Here is a 17,410-nt window from a genome sequence, read left to right as displayed (position 1 = left end):
GCCCACCTTATATCAGTGCTGTCTATCTGTGTCCATCATTGCCGCCTATCTGTGCCACACATATCAGTGCAGCCCAATAAGTGCTACTTCATCTGTGCCCATCATTGCCACATATCTATGCCAGCCATCAGTGCGTGCCACCTGTCAGTGCCAGCCATCAGTGCGTGCCACCTGTCAGTGCCAGTCATCAGTGCGTGCCACCTGTCAGTGCCAGCCATCAGTGCGTGCCACCTGTCAGTGCCATCTTTCAGTGCCAGCCATCAGTGCGTGCCACCTGTCAGTGCTATCTTTCAGTGCCATCTTTCAGTGCGTGCCACCTATCAGTGCTGCATAATCAGTGCCACCTATCCGTGCCACTGCCAGTCATCAGTCTGTGCCACCTTTTAGTGCCCATCAGCCAATGCCATCTATCAGTGCGTCACATGACATTAAAAAAAAGTATCTGTATTCGGTATTGGCGAGTACTTGAAAAAAAGTATTGGTACTTGTACTCGGTCTTAAAAAAGTGGTATCGGGACAACCCTAGTTAATATGCAAGTTCTTGTCATAAAAAGTGTTTGGGGACCTGGGCCCTGCCCCAGGGGACATGTATCAATGCAAAAAAAGTTTTAACAACGTCAGTTTTTTCAGGAGCAGTGATTTTAATAATGCTTAAAGTGAAACAATAAAAGTGAAATATTCCTTTAAATTTTGTACCTGGGGGTTTCTATAGTATGCCTGTAAGTAGCGCATGTTTCCCGTGTTTATAACAGTCTCTGCACAAAATTACTAAAGGAAAAAAGTCATTTAAAACTACTCGTGGCTATAATGAATTGTCGGGTCCCGGCAATACAGATAAAAGTCATTGAAAAAAAATGGCATGGGTTGTCCTCTTAGTCCATTTCCAGGCCCTTTGGGTCTGGTATGAATATTAAGGGGAAAACAGTACAATGAAAAAAATTGCGCTTATCCAGAAAAATAATAAATGCACATAAATTAATATATTACAGGACAATAAATATATAAACCAAAAGGAATGTATATACATATAATAGGGAAGGCAGCAGTTCTAGTGCCAAAGCACAAAATATGTAGACTGGAAAAAAAAGGGGGGTTAGAACTGCGCCATGGCACCCAGACTTCGTGTATTATAAAGTCAATTTGGTAGGTATCAAGGTTTAAAAAGGAAGAAAGCCAATAGTATTCTCCAGGGATTTCACGATACTGATGTATGGCGTATTGGATCCTACCCAGATAGTCCACAATAGTCTATATGTAACTTGGTTACCAGAGTCATGAGCTGCTTACCAGATCATAGACTTAAATCAGCGGTCGACTGTGACCCAGCCGCGGCCTTTGTGGGAAGCAGGGGGGGGGGGGAGCCCACCTCCTAGATATATCAATCTCTCCCCTGAGATGCAGAATTATAGGCGACCGTCCACCGTGACACACAGCACTCTAGGTGTAAAACCCACCACCGATAATATAAGCAGCTTACCAGAACTTCAATCAAAAACCACAGTCAGCTGTGACCCAGCCGCGGCCTTTGGGGAGATCCCACTCCCTTGATGAAAGCTCCACTTGCACCCTCGGTATTTATACAATGGTATCACCGCCCAAGAAAGAAAACGGCAAACATAGCATAACTCCGTGGGATAGGAATTTATTAAAATCGTAGAACAATAAAAAGTTTACTCACATATGCAGATAAACACAAGGAGCATTCGAATTTGCCGGCCGGCAAGTATCAGAGCAATGCCCGTATACCAAAACGTAATGACGTCACCGCACGTCCTCCCTGGGAGGACGTGCGGTGACGTCATTACGTTTTGGTATACGGGCATTGCTCTGATACTTGCCGGCCGGCAAATTCGAATGCTCCTTGTGTTTATCTGCATATGTGAGTAAACTTTTTATTGTTCTACGATTTTAATAAATTCCTATCCCACGGAGTTATGCTATGTTTGCCGTTTTCTTTCTTGGGCGGTGATACCATTGTATAAATACCGAGGGTGCAAGTGGAGCTTTCATCAAGGGAGTGGGATCTCCCCAAAGGCCGCGGCTGGGTCACAGCTGACTGTGGTTTTTGATTGAAGTTCTGGTAAGCTGCTTATATTATCGGTGGTGGGTTTTACACCTAGAGTGCTGTGTGTCACGGTGGACGGTCGCCTATAATTCTGCATCTCAGGGGAGAGATTGATATATCTAGGAGGTGGGCCCCCCCCCCCCCCCTGCTTCCCACAAAGGCCGCGGCTGGGTCACAGTCGACCGCTGATTTAAGTCTATGATCTGGTAAGCAGCTCATGACTCTGGTAACCAAGTTACATATAGACTATTGTGGACTATCTGGGTAGGATCCAATACGCCATACATCAGTATCGTGAAATCCCTGGAGAATACTATTGGCTTTCTTCCTTTTTAAACCTTGATACCTACCAAATTGACTTTATAATACACGAAGTCTGGGTGCCATGGCGCAGTTCTAACCCCCCTTTTTTTTTCCAATATTAAGGGGAACCCTGCGCCAATTTTTTTTTTAAATGGCGTAGGGGTCCCCCTCAAAATCCATACCAGACCCTTCAGGTCTGGTATGGATTTTAAGTGGAACCCTGTGCCAAAATAAAAAAATTGCATTGGGTTGCCCCCAAAAATCCATACCAGACCCTTATCCAAGCACGCAACCTGGCAGTCTACTGGAAAAGAGGGGGGACGAGAGAGCGCCCCCCCTCCTAACCACACCAGGCCACATGCCCTCAACATAGGGAGGATGTCCCCATGTTGATGGGGACAAGGGCCTCATTCCCACAACCCTTGCCCGGTGGTTGTGGGGGTCTGCGGGTGGAGGGCTTATTGGAATCTGGAAGCCCCCTTAAACAAAGGGGACCTCTAGATCCTGGCCCCCCTATGTGAATTGGTAAGGGGTGTCAAAATGTTAAAAACCACAGGAGACAGCTTGGGACAAGTCCTTTATTAAAAAGAAAAAAAAGAAAAAAATTCCAATGATGTAATCCATTCTTGAGCGATACGGAGAAATAAAAAAGCCGGCTCGATCCCACCGCTATGAACGATATCACCTCTATAGGAGGCCCCCGGTGGAATATCCACACTCTTTAGATGGGGGACTCAAATATCCACACTAAAGAGTATGGATATTCTGCCGGGCGCCTCCTGTGGAGGTGGTATCGAATCACCTTTTTTTTTCTCTCCGTATCGCTCGAGAATAGATTATATTGTTGGAATTTTTTTTGATCTATTGATCAACTCCTCCTGAACTGGACTGTTGGTATATTTTCTCTCAATTGGCTGCAGCTCCGAACAGTGTATTCTGACAGTGGGGGAGTCCCATCTGTCCTTAATGTGTGGATGGGGGAATAAGTTTGTTTGTTTTCCATCAATGGACAGGTTAACACTACACTCTCCAGCGGATGGGCAATGCTGCTGTCTAAAGGTGTCTTCGTTGCTCCTCCAGTGGCGTGTAGGCACCCTCAGAAGAGCAATGTGTTTGAAAGTAAGTCAAGCAAGCAACTTTCCTGGTGCATCCATGGCAGCATACTAATGATAGTCTCCGCCTTTAGGACTGACAATTATAAAGGAAAAGGTTAAGGACTCTCCCATTAGTCTCCTTATTTTCCTCATACCTCTGTGACACCATTGCAATAGTCCTTACCTCTGCTTCATGCAGTTTGTCTGGGTTCAACCTTTTCCAGATGCAATCCTCAGTCCTGGGCCGCTAAAAGGGCTGATAGGATGAGGACTGAGGAGTCCTTCCGGGTGTCTTTTGGGATTACAGCAGTGAAATGGTTCCCCCGTGGGGTTTCTGAATGTAGTAGTTCCACACGTCACCCCGCTTGGCCAGGAATTCACTTCAGACATGTATTGCCAGTTAACGAACAGTCCTTTAGCTTGTTTTTGTTGTTTTTATTTAGGGGATTTAACTTGGATTGGGGAAAAGGGACATGGGATGCCCAGATAATTGATCTTGTTGAATTGAACAAATGATTCAAAATCTATATTGGCATTCTCTAAAGCTCTCCATACTCCTCCAGCACATCATTTGAGTAAACTCCACTTTCTCTGTGTAGTTTCCTTATACAGCTAGCACGTGTTTAGGCCCTACTCTGAATAAGTCCTAACAGTTCGATGACAGCCATTTGCTGTCAGGGGTCTGCAGTCCTTGTTGATTTAGCAACCGATAGCAATGAAAAGAATACTTGTGCTAACTGCAAAGCTTAGAGGACTACTGGTCCCAGACAGTCCTGTACAAATTCTGCCAACCCTCCTGGCTGCAGCAACTTAACTGAAATATCAATGACATCACAGCCTCTCCCTCTGGCTTCACATCCAGTTCTGGCATGTCTCTCCCAGACTTCTCCACTGTGCCTGCCACTCACCGACCCCAGATTGGATCCCTCCTAGTGACTAGCCCGGCAATGGTCCTCGCTGTCTTCCTCCTGCTCCTGTTCCAGACACCTCTCAATGACTGTGTATGGAGAGGTTCCTTCTTAGCTCCCGAGCTACAGACCCAAGTTCACCCCCCCTCAGAAAGGAGGCTCCCTCAAGGGCCATGACAGCCTAACACTACATCACTAGTTCTTCCACCCGGCAATTCTTCCCACAGCAGGCTGACCTGAGCCTGCCTAAATTTACCTGCACTGGCAATATTAAAAATACTCTAGGAACCTAATACTCTCTCGCTCTCCTCCCCGCCCTCTACTTTATTTCTTTCCCCAGGTACCATACTCTCACAGGGTGGGTTCTTGGGGTAGTATTTTCCCTGGGTCAGTTAGGCTGCATGGTCAACTTCCTTTTGTTTCATCTCATTCACTAAGGAGCCGGCATGCGTTGACGCCGGTTCTTATGATCAATATCCAAGTTGACCGCACCGCGCATGCATCTGCCTTTCCGGAAATCGCAGGGGATACAGAGGGTGGCGACCATTCGGAATGTTTAAAGCCTTTCCATGTGTGCGCATGCATCATGTATGCACAGTGCTAAGGGAAGCCACGGTGGCCATCTTGGTTGGTGGCAAAATATGCCTATTTGCCCCTTTGTTCCTTTAGGTGGTGGTTCTGTTTTTAGGGACCGCGCACAGTGTCCCTAGAGGAACAGTTACTGTGGGGAGTTTCTCCCCAATCATCATTTTTATTTTTTATAGCACCTAGCGCAGGATGCAAGGTAAATTTAGTTTTTGGCACCTTTTGTAATCAGGGCAGCAGTAATTGTTTGTTTTGGTCTGTTTAGGGTTTCGTCTTCCTGCCTCTGGAAGAAGATTCCAGAGCTTAGGGCAACTGATTAAAATAACCAGTCTAAGGTTGGGTTCACACCTCCGACAGATGCGGCTCGCAGAAGGGGTCCATTGCGTCCCTGTTCTCCATTTCAGGGATATATCAGGGAAATTATTTTGCCTGAATTCGGCCCTGAAATGGAGCTAAAGACACACAGTGCAAGCCCGCGCAGTAGCAACAATGGAGATTTGTGAACCGGCTACATAGAGAGCCAGTCACAATCTCCTGTCATGCGAATTGGATGCTGGCAAATCCACATGCAATTCAGATAGGTGTGAACCCAGCCTGAATATTTATCATGTTTCAATCCTAGAGAGGAGTGTGAAGAAGGAGGCTGAAACGTGATAAATAGTCTCACGTATTCGAGAACTGGGTTCATTCTCCCTAGGAGGGTTCTAAAGCCTATAAAGCTGCTGCCCTCAGGCAGCCGTGGACAATCCAGCTCTTCTAGAGACCTCAGTGTCTGGGCTGAAGGCCTGAATGGATCTGCTTTGAAGCTGTTTGCAGGACCTCACCACAAGGGATCAGGTCTAGAGAAGGACTGTCTCACTCACTGGAGCATGTACAGCGCAAGCTGGGAGATGGCAGCTGTGAACCTAAAATAATCCCTGTAACTGTGCAGTGTTCTAGAAATTGCATTGGCTACCAATAGTTGAACATGAGCTCAAGGTAGCCAAAAGCCAAAAAGAGACTTGCCTCATGGTCTTCAGCTGTAAAGCCTAAAGGCCCGTACACACAATCAAATTTTACGATGGGAATTGTGTGATGTCAGGCTTTTGTCGGAAAATCTGACCGTTTGTATGCTCCATTGGACAATTGTTGTTGAATGGCTTGCTTTAAAATTTTCCGACAACAAATTTATGATGTCAGATTATACGATCATGTGTACACAAGTTCGTCAGAAAAAAATCCAAAGTACAAACACGCATGCTCAGAAGCAATGCTAACCATAAGACAACATTAGCAGAAGTTGCCCATAGGGTGGCGCTAAAGAGCTTAAACACCACATTGTTTCTGTTTGTTGGACGACAATTCTTTGCCATTTGAATGCAATCCAAGTTCACGTCTAACGCCCTTTGGACAAAAGTCCTACGCTTTGTCCGATGGAAATCCGATCGTGTGTACGAGGCTTAAATTGCTTCCTTTACCATAGTGCAGTCCTCCTTCAATTACCTCATCCTTCGATTTTGCTTTTAAATGTCCTTATTTCTTCTGAGAAATCCTGTAACTGCACACAATAATGCAAGGCTTTCTCCCTGGTATGGAGAAAACCTCTTGAGGGGGAGGGGGCGAGCAGGCAAGTCAGGACACTCTCTACTGCAGATAGAGAGAGGAGCTGTGCGTAAGGCCCCTTTCACACTGGGGCGGGAGGCGCGGTGGCGGTATACCGTCGGATTTGCCGTGGGATTCGGCCGCTAGCGGTGCAGTATTAACCCCCGCTAAGGGCCGATAAAGGGTTAATACCGCCCACTCTGCAGAGGCGCATTGCGGGCGGTATAACTGCGGTATCCCATTGTTTTAAATGGGAAGAAGCGGTATACATACCGTTCCTCTCACCGATCCAAAGATGCTGCTTGCAGGAGATTTTTTTCTCTCCTGCCTGCCCTCCAGCTTTCACATTGAGGTTGCTGGGCAGGAGTTTTTCAGGTGGTATAGCAGCGCTATTTTTTGCGCTGTACCGCCTGAAAAACTCCTCAGTGTGAAATGGGTCTTAGTGGGCGTCCTGACACTCCTGCTCTCCCCCCTCCCCCTCAAGAGGCTTTCTCCACACCAGTGAGAAAGCCTCCCATTACTGTGTGGAGTTACAGACAGAAGAACAGGAAGTAAGGATTTCTCAGAAGAAATAAGGACATTTAAAAGCAAAATGGAAGGATGAGGTAAGTAAAGGAGGACTGCACTGAGGTAAAGGAAGCTATTTAGGGATATTTTTTTTTTTACCTTTACAACCCCTTTAAAGGGGAAACATGTGACATGTCATTTTTCTTAAGGCCCCAGGGAGGTCAGGATTGACACTGCCTAGAAATATCTGGAAAAAAAATATTAGCTGGTTGATGAGGGGAAAGGGATGAACCAGAGAAAGCAAAATACATGCAGATGAAAGTTCAGCTTTAAACCAATATGCACCATTCTATCTAACACAATTATCATGTAGATCTGCCTTGAACAATCAGTTTTCTGTGTATTAATAAACACTACATCTAAGGAAGACAAATCTTTATTTAATGTCTATCCACAGTCATAAACTTTATAACTAAATAACAGAGTTTGTAGGCTCACTCACAGAACTTGGCAAACATAGCCAAGAGCAGAGTATCCCATTTATACACTAGAAACCAAGAACATTTTATCAAAATAGGTTTAGATAAATAGTATCTTAATTAGAAGATGCAAATTGAAGTTTGAAAGTATAGTAATTCTAGTCTTTACTCATTTGTATTCTAAAAAGGAAAACATTGTTAAAGAATTTGCTTTGCAATTATTGTCACATAAAGCAAACATATACATATATACATATATGTAACACTTTAGGAACTTCAGGATTTATTTATTAGGTCAGAAACAATGTGCACTAACCCTTAGCAAGCAATTAAAAGCAACTGAATACTGATTTAATGTCACTAAATGAACCACTCTGCACATTCTCAAAGTCCTTTGAAATATTACATTCAGAGAACTGTGACCTTTAGGGGTTCTGCCAACACAGACATGCTCAACGTGTGCTAAATATTGAGCTACATATCTAAGAACATGTGAAACATTTATAAAATGTACAACTGATATGTATTTTACCCGCCAAACTATTTGTAAATCTGTTCAGCCATACTTGTGATTCCCATACCGATACCTACCCTAGCTGCATAGCTGGTTAGGTGACACGCTATTTCTTGGTCCAGCTTTTAGGCTTGAAAATCTCAGAGAAACCCACACAGTGGAATTCTATATTGAATCTTTGTGAGATTTACCTTATTTTGTTTTGAGAACAAAAAATACTCCTAGATGGTTTTCCCCAAGTAATGCTCAAAGACATAAAGTCTGGGATTTGGCTACTAAGGGCCAGATTCACAGAAGAAGTACGCCGGAGTATCTACTGATACTCCGGCGTACTTTCAAATTTGCTGCGTCGTATCTTTAGTTTGAATCCTCAAACCAAGATACGACGGCTTCTGGCTTCGATCCGACAGGCATACGGCTTTGTACGCCTTCGGATCGTAGGTGCAATACTTCGGCGCCCGCTGGGTGGAGTTTGCGTCGTTTTCCACGTCGGGTATGCTAATTAGCTTTTTCCAGCGATCCACGAAGGTACGCGCGGTCGTCGCATTCTCTTACGTCGTCGCTAGTCAGCTTTTCCCGGCGTATAGTTAAAGCTACTGTTTAGTGGCGTATAGATAGACTTGCCATGTTAAAGTATGGCCGTCGTTCCCGCGTCAAATTTTAATTATGTTTTTTTTTGCGTAAGTCGTCCGTGAATAGGAAAGGACGTAACTCACGTCTACATTCAAAAAATGACGTCGGTGCGACGTCATTTCGCACAAAGCACGGCAAGAAATTTTCAAACGGAGCATGCGCATTTCAATCGGCGCGGGGACGCGCTTCATTTAAATGAATCACGCCCCCAACCCGCCCAATTTTAAATACGCCACCAGTAACTTACGGCGGGATTTCGCTGTGGATTCGAAATTCCGCCAGGTAAGATACGGCGGCGTAGCGTATGACTGATACGCTGCGCCAGGGCAATTGTATGTGAATCTGGCCCTATGCTTTATAAGACTGATGGGGTTATTTGTATCTTACTGCTGACAATATAGCAAAACTTACTTTCCAGCACTGGATAGATTCATGGGCAGATTTTTTTTTTAACCTACAGGCAGTTATAGTATTTATTCTGGCTACTCCTGGTATGATGAACAAGATTTCATACTGTCTGCGAGCAATGCCATTCTGCTGAGTTAACAGCTTCTACTACTTTTGTATATGAACCCCAAAGCTTCTATGGTAAATGCATTGTGCAATGTATTATGAATATGGAAGGTGTTTTCTGAAAATTGGAAAAAAGATATGGCCCATGTTTCTTTGGCCCAATATAGAGAAAGCATACAATTTATTTTAGTAACCTTCTTAAAATATTGCAATTTTATTTCCTTTTATGATGAGAGTAGAGTTGTAAAATTTATGGAAATTCTGAAGCCATAGGAAAAGTTTTTTTAATTTCCAGAAAAAATATAAATTTTCAGAAAAGTTGAAAAACAATTTAGAGCCCTTTCACACTGGTGCGTTTTTGTGGCGTTTTTGCGTTTAAAATAGCGCTAATAAAACGCTCATAAAACGCTCCAAAAACGCCCCTCTCCATTGAAATGAATTGAAAACGCTGTAAAAACGCAGTAAAATCGCTGTAAAAACGCAGTAAAATCGCGGTAAAAAAGCAGTGTTTTACTGCTATTTTAACGCTCCGCTATATGGCGTTTCCAGTGTGAAAGGGCTCTAATGCCCCTTTCACATTGGACCTGGAGCCGCGGTGGCGGTACATCGCCGCTAAATATAGCCCCCGCTAGCAGCCGATAAAGGGTTAATACCGCCTGCAATGCGCCTCTATAGAGGCGCATTGCGGGCGGTATTGCCGCGGTTTCCCATTGTTTTCAATGGGAAGGAGCGGTATACACGCCGCTACTCTCACCGCTCCAAAGATGCTGCTGACAGGAGATTTTTTTGTCTCCCGCCAGCGCATCGCCTCAGTGTGAAAGCCCTCTGGCTTTCACATTGAGGTAGCTGGGCAGGAGTTTTTCAGGCGGTATATTTTTAGCGCTGTACCGCCTGAAAAACTCCTCAATGTGAAAGGGGTCTAATGCCGCGTACAGACGATCATTTTTTGTGATGAAATAAAATGACATTTTTTAAAATGACATTTTTTAAAATGTCATTTAAAATGATCGTGTGTGGGCAAAATGTCATTTTATGTCTTCTGAAAAATGACAAAAAAAAATTCGAACATGCTCGAATTTTTTATGTCATTTTTTAAAATGTCATTTTTTTGTGTCATAAAAAATGATCGCGTGTGGGCAAAAATGACGTTTTAAACCCGCACATGCCCAGAAGCAAGTTTTGAGACGGGAGGTAAAACTACCATTCATAATGGAGTAAGCACATTCATCACGCTGTAACAGACAAAAAAGCACGAAACGTCTTTTACTAACAAGTAACCAGCTAAAAGCAGCCTCAAGGCGAATAGAACTTCCCCTTTAGAGTGCCGTCACTTTGTTCATCATTTTTCAAAACGATGGTGTGTATGCTACATCGTTTTTGAAAATGAAGTTTCAAAAATTTCGTTTTTTTTCATCACTTCAAACTTCATTTTTTTTCCATCACAAAAAATGACCGTCTGTATGCGGCATAAGTGTTAAGTTTTACATATTAAAGATTATTTTTGTACACTGGGAACGTGAAATGCAGTGTATATAGAGTTACAGCTTATTCAGTAAAAAATAAACTTGCTTTTAATTTTTTATTACAAATGAAATCACAAGGACTGTATTTGTTAAGAACATTTCAACTATACATGAGAACAGTTAACCTCCTCCCTCTCCCTCATAATATAAGTTTCCTGACAATATGGATCCTCAGTAATTGACAATGCTGATCCAGAAGCATATGTTGGCCTTGCAAGTGCTTGATCAATGTTCCCCTCATTTTCAGGTTTAATTCTCTCTATAAAGGGATTGTGTATTTTTGGGAGGCTGTGGTTTGTAACACTTTCTTACTTGAAGATGCTGCTGGTGAAGAAACACAGGGGGTTATTTACGAAAAGCAAATCCACTTTGCACTACAAGTGCACTTTCAAGTGCAGTTGCTGTGGATCTGAAGGGAATATGAAATGCAATGCATGCAAGGAAAATAAAAAACAGAATGCTTGCACATGATTGGATGATAGAATCAGCAGAGCTTCCCCTCATTTCAGAGCTTCCCCTCAGATCTACAGTGATCCACAGCGACTGCACATACCCTGTTTCCCCGAAAATAAAACCTACCCCTAAAATAAGACCTAGCGTACTTTTCCAGAACGACTGCAATATAAGCCCTACCCCGTAAATAAGCCCTAGTTTAAAATCCTATAACCCAGTCTATTACAGTAGTACACAATGTACAATGTGTGTGTTTCTGTAACCTAAATGCAGGGAAGAGAACTCCGGCAGGTCACAAAAGCGCAGAGCGGTGCTATAATGAAGGTATTTGGCACAATTATATTACAGAAATACACACATTGTACAATATATACTACAGTAATAGAGTGGATTACAAGATTTTACAAGCATTTTAACAGGGCTGTGGAGTCGGAGTCGGAGTCGGGGGAAATTTTGGGTACCTGGAGTCGGCAAACAATGCACCGACTCCGACTCCGACTCCTACTAAATTTAGAGTGGAATTAAAAAAAAAAAAAAGCAAGTTTAAATGTCCCAATTCACAAAAAGTTATAATTAATGACTTCTCTACTGTAAGAATAAAGACCAATGCATGCAGTGCCTCACGTAACCGCAAAACAAACACGTTAAGTGACCGTGAAGAAGCATGCTTTTCATGTGCTTCACTATATGGCACGCAACGCACAATTAGGAGCTGCAATACTTTTACTTTCCATAGTGTTGTGTTCTGCTTTTACAGGGAACGCATGTTAGAGAACCAGTAAGTGTCCAAATAAAAAAATTCCAACAGGAGTTTTATAAAGCACTAAAAGAAGTTGAAAAGTATGATCGCTCATCAAAACTTACTGTTAAAGAAGCCATCCTTGTTTATCCAGAGATCGTTAGTGATGTGGCCAGAATAGTTACTGCAATGCCACCCACCCAAGTCAGTGTCGAAAGATTATTTTCAGCCCTAAAAATAATAAAGTCTGACTTAAGAGCCTCTATGAAAGAGGATCTGGCAGAGGCAATTCTCTTCCTTAGAACTCTACATTGAATTGATTTGCATTTGCTAAGCCTATAACTACATTTCAAGATTAATATAAACCGTTTCTAGGTTTTACAGATTTTGTTTTTGGTTCATTATAGATCAGCTTTGTTTTTGTTCTAAAACAACCAAATAATGTGGTTTGTATTTTTGAACTGGTAAAGATCCTGTTTCTGATGTTTATGCCTGCTGCTACTATCCAGCCACTTGATTGTTTTCATTGTGTTTGTCTTTTGCTTAAACTGTGCAATACAGTAGACTGTTGGCTTCCCAGCCAGTAGTCCTGTGGTAGGTTGCGTTTCTTTCCCTCAAGGAATGTATAAAATACATTTGCATATTAATACAGAGGAGTCGGAGTCGGGGAGTCGGAGTCGGGGTCGGGAGTACATAAAACTGAGGAGTCGGAGTCGGAACATTTATCTACCGACTCCACAGCCCTGCATTTTAACTAAGTTAACACTGGGGATTCCTAACAGGCAGGTCGAGAGAGGGGAAGAGAAGACAGCACATTACATGGTAAGACCTACCCCAAAAATAAGCCCTACTGTGTCTTTTGTTACCAAAATTAATATAAGACCCGGGCTTATTTTCGGGGAAACACGGTATAAGTGCACTTTCAAGTGTGCTTGCAGTGCACTTGTAATGCAGAGTGGAATTCCCATTAGTAAATCCACCCCACATTGTTTCTGGAATAAGATTTCTGAAGGGAAAAATTACTTACACTTTCATGCTGGTCCTCATAATTTCATGGGCTAGTACAGAGGTATTGAATAAGGAGACCAAACAACAATTTGATACAACATTTTTATTTAACTTTGGTAAAATTGGCCACGGTGTCATCCATAAAATGTGGGGGCGGGGTTACAAAAATTTTCTCAATAAATAAATTAAATTACAAAAGGCCAAATTGGCTAAACTTAAAACTTTAAAATCAAATTAATTTCTGTCCATCCAGCAAAAGCTGGACGACTACTCCCCCCATACAGACGACCCCATGACTTATTATGACAAACTGACAGGTAAGGGTGGGCGGGCGGGCGATGCTGCTTGTCAGGAGATGTGACTGAGCAAATCGCCTCAGCCTCTCCCTTATATAGGCTCGTCCAGTGCAGGTTTTACCTCACGCGAACGGACCTATCAGAGAAGGGGGCTGCCGCAGCTGACCAATCAGAGGCTGTTACTACCCCAGAGCGCGGCAGCCCACTTATCCCTCTGCTGTATCCCTTGCATGCTCAGCATACTGCCGTAGCCTCACATGGGCTAGTACAGAGGTATTGAATAAGGAGACCAAACAACAATTTGATACAACATTTTTATTTAACTTTGGTAAAATTGGCCACGGTGTCATCCATAAAATGTGGGGGCGGGGTTACAAAAATGTTCTCAATAAATAAATTAAATTACAAAAGGCCAAATTGGCTAAACTTAAAACTTTAAAATCAAATTAATTTCTGTCCATCCAGCAAAAGCTGGACGACTACTCCCCACCGGCCGGGGCCAACCGCGAAGCTGTTGGCCGAGGCCCCCCCACCACCGTGGCTGATTCGATCATGGACTGGATACCCATATTAAAAATGTCCAGGCCAATGCCTGACAGATGAATTTGGTCAACCCGAAACAACCCAGGCAAAAAACCCTCTAACTCGGAATGACGAAAGGAAGAGCCACCAATTGAAGGCATAAAACTATGAATCGTCCTATTTAGCCGTCTGCGGATTCTAACCACGTAGAAAAGGGTGCCGTGCGGCGACCATAACAGCCTGGGAACCATCTCAGAATATACTAACACTGAACCTGGGAACATTTGAGTTATGGAATAGAGATCCCTTTTCATTTCACATAACAAGTCCCATGTGTTGAATTTACCCAAGTCATTAGCCCCCACGTGGATAACTATCACTTGGGGTTGAGGCCAGACAGAAGACAAATAAGCTAGGTGGTCTTTTAAATTGCGCCACCGCATACCTCTAACACCTGACCATAAAATTAAAAATAAATCAGGATCAAGCCCCAGGTTAGCAGAGTATGATCTGGATCCGGAGTGCTTGTAAGCCCAGAACACGTAGGAGTGACCTATGACCCAAGCGATATTCCTGGATAAATCTGAAAGAGAATCATAAAGTTAGAAGACTGGGACGAACATATAACTTATATCTATTGCTGCCCCACCTGCCCACTTTTTTAACCTTACTCTCTGAAAAACCTATAGAATCAGCTGTGGTGGCAGCGCCAATTCGGAAAGAATGGGAAGAAAATTGGTACCCAGATAAATTCAAACGCTTCAAACAGGAGGCCAAAACAGCTGAGAACTGGTACCTAGTTAGAGAGGACAAGTCTTCATGAATAAAAAAGGAATCGTTACTCAATGGTCTGACCAAAAGATAATTACGAACATGAAACACGGGACAGATAGCCTCATTAGGAGAACTGGATAAAGAAAACCACTGGCCAACCTGAGAGGACTTTGATCTGGACAAAAACAGACGGACAGAACCGACGTCAAACTGAACATGAGAAAAACGGAGAAATGAAAAAGCGTTTCTATTTGCTGCAGTAAACTCACCTAACCGAAGGGCTCCAAAGAATTCTATAGAGAAAGCAGCCTTAAAAAGCAAAGATTCGAAATTGGATGAGCAGACATCTTGAAGGATCTGAAGAAGATCGATCAAAATGGGGATAGATATGGGACGCCTATTATCTAAAGAGGGCCTAGACTTTTTGAGGCCCTTCAAAACCTGAGTGACCTGAAAGAAAGAGGTAAGAGCAGGAAGGCCTGCAAACTTAAGGAAAAAAGAAACTCCAGCCAATATTTTACCTATGGAAGCCGGGGACAGATTAGACTGAATGAGAAAGGACAAAAAAGACAAAGCCACGTAAGAAGATACATCTAGTGGATCCAAACCCAATGGTTGACAGAAAGAGCACCATTTGTGCCATGAAAGCCTATAATCCCTCCAGGTGTTTTCCGCTACTGAAGCCTTGAGATTCCGGAATATTATTCCCAAATTAAGCCCCAGAGGAAGTCTGGGCAAGGGGTGCCATGTTGATCCGCTGATGGCGCCAACTCTCGGAATCTCTTGAACTGTGAACGAGATAAAGAATCTGCTATGTTATTTTCTTTACCTGCAATATGCTCAGCTCTCAACCATATATTACAGTTCATACAATGAAGTACAAGGAAACGCAATAACCTCAGAACGGGATCAGACTTAGAGGACAGAGTATTGATGGCAAAAAAGACACCTTTATTATCCGTATGAACTAAGATTCTACGATTCCTAAAGATGTCTTCCCACACAACCACCGACACAATCACTGGAAAGAGCTCCAACAGAACTAGATTTTGAAGTATCTCCTTCTGGAGCCAATCAGGGTGCCAGGACTGGGCGCACCAGCGCCCATCCAAGAAAGCCCCGAACCCAGCAGAGCCAGCTGCATCGGTGAAGAATTCCAACTGAGAACTATTAATAAAGTCCATTTGCCAGGCCGAGGAACCATTAAACTCATTTAAAAAAGCATCCCAAATTCTTAGATCATCCTTGATGCTTTTTGAAATTCGGAAATGAGCGTACGGGTTCACCATACCTTTTATGGCTAACGAGAACCTGCGCGAAAATACCCTCGCCATAGGGATGACTCTGGCTGCAAAAGCAAAAAGACCCAGCAAAGATTGTGCCTCCTTTAAGCACACCTTCTTACTGACAAGAAAGGTTGCAATCATAGACTTCATTTTATGTATCTTCTGTTGTGGCAATCTGAATTCCATTCGTTCGGAGTCAACCGTGATCCCCAAAAATTCAATAACTGTCGTGGGAAAAACTGTTTTCTCCTGGGCCAGAGGCACGCCAAAGTCATGACAAACGTCAAAGAAAACCTGTAAAGCTTCCATACACACTGATGACCCCCGGGGACCTAAAAACAAGAAGTCATCTAGATAATGTAGGATAAGGCCTTGAGGGATAACGACTGACACGACCCAATGTAAGAAGGAGGAAAAAGCCTCGAAATAAAAGCATGACATAGAAAACCCCATTGGCATGCATTTATCAAAATAATATTTATTCAAAAATTTAAAACCCAAAGAATTGAAGCCTTGTGGATGCACGGGAAGAAGGCGGAAAGCCGACTTAATATCAGCCTTTGCTAGCACAGCCCCTTGCCCTGCTTGCCTCAAAAGACACAAAGCCTCATCAAATGAGGCGTAGCAGACTGGAGCCTCCACAGAGGCAACTTCGTCATTGAGTGACGAATGCGGTGGGTAAGATAGGTGGTGGATCAGTCTGAACGCACCCAGCTCTTTCTTGGGTACGATGCCCAAAGGGGACAACCGGAAATTAGAGAATGGCGGGTCATTAAAGGGGCCAGCCACCCTACCCTCAGCCAATTCTTTGCAAATTTTCTCAAGCACTAAGTTAGAGTGCATGGATACCGATAGTAAATTTTTAACTGGTGTACACCCTGAACCAGTAAAGGATGGCACTAAGAAACCATTGGCAAAACCTTCAGTTAGCAGAGCCGCCATCCTGTGGTCTGGATAGCGCTCGAGCCATGGGCGCATTCTTGCCAGGCTCACCGGAGTCGGGGCCTTTCCCATGTGTGTCCTTGGGTCCTGAATGAGAGGAACTAGCGGCAGCTTTACGAAAACATCTGCTCGCCGCGTGAGTACCGCCACAATAAGAACACTCATGTTTGTATCTACAATTCAATAAGAATTTACATTGACCCTCATTGAATGCAAAGCATACACCCTTCCTGACTGGACTCTGACCATTTGAAGCGGGGCGAGGGGTGAACTGGGGCCTAGGTGGCAGCATAAGGTTTAACCATAAACCAACGTCCTTAGCCCCCCAATGCAGCGATGGGTGCACAGCTAGTTTTTGACGGAAATTCTCGTCATATGAGAACCATGCGGAGCCGCCAAAGTGGCGAAAGGCCTCCGCAATAATATCCAGGTGTTGGAATAAACCTGAGCACTTCCCCGGGAAGCGTTCTCCCATAACTGCTGAATAGATACAGAACGCTTGCAGCCAGTTTTGAAATGTCTTAGGAACCGCTCTCCTCCTATCTTCCTCTGTTCTTTCGCTGGACTGCCTGTCAGATTTAGCCAAAAACTCCTTAGAAGCAGGGAGAAGTGATAATATATCGAGATATTCACCCCTCCAAATTTTTTCTTTGACTGACTTAGACAGATGAAAACCCAGCGGGGA

Source organism: Rana temporaria, chromosome 4 (assembly GCF_905171775.1).
Source record: "Rana temporaria chromosome 4, aRanTem1.1, whole genome shotgun sequence".
Classification (NCBI taxonomy): Eukaryota; Metazoa; Chordata; class Amphibia; order Anura; family Ranidae; genus Rana; species Rana temporaria.
Note: the sequence above shows the minus strand (reverse complement) of the source record.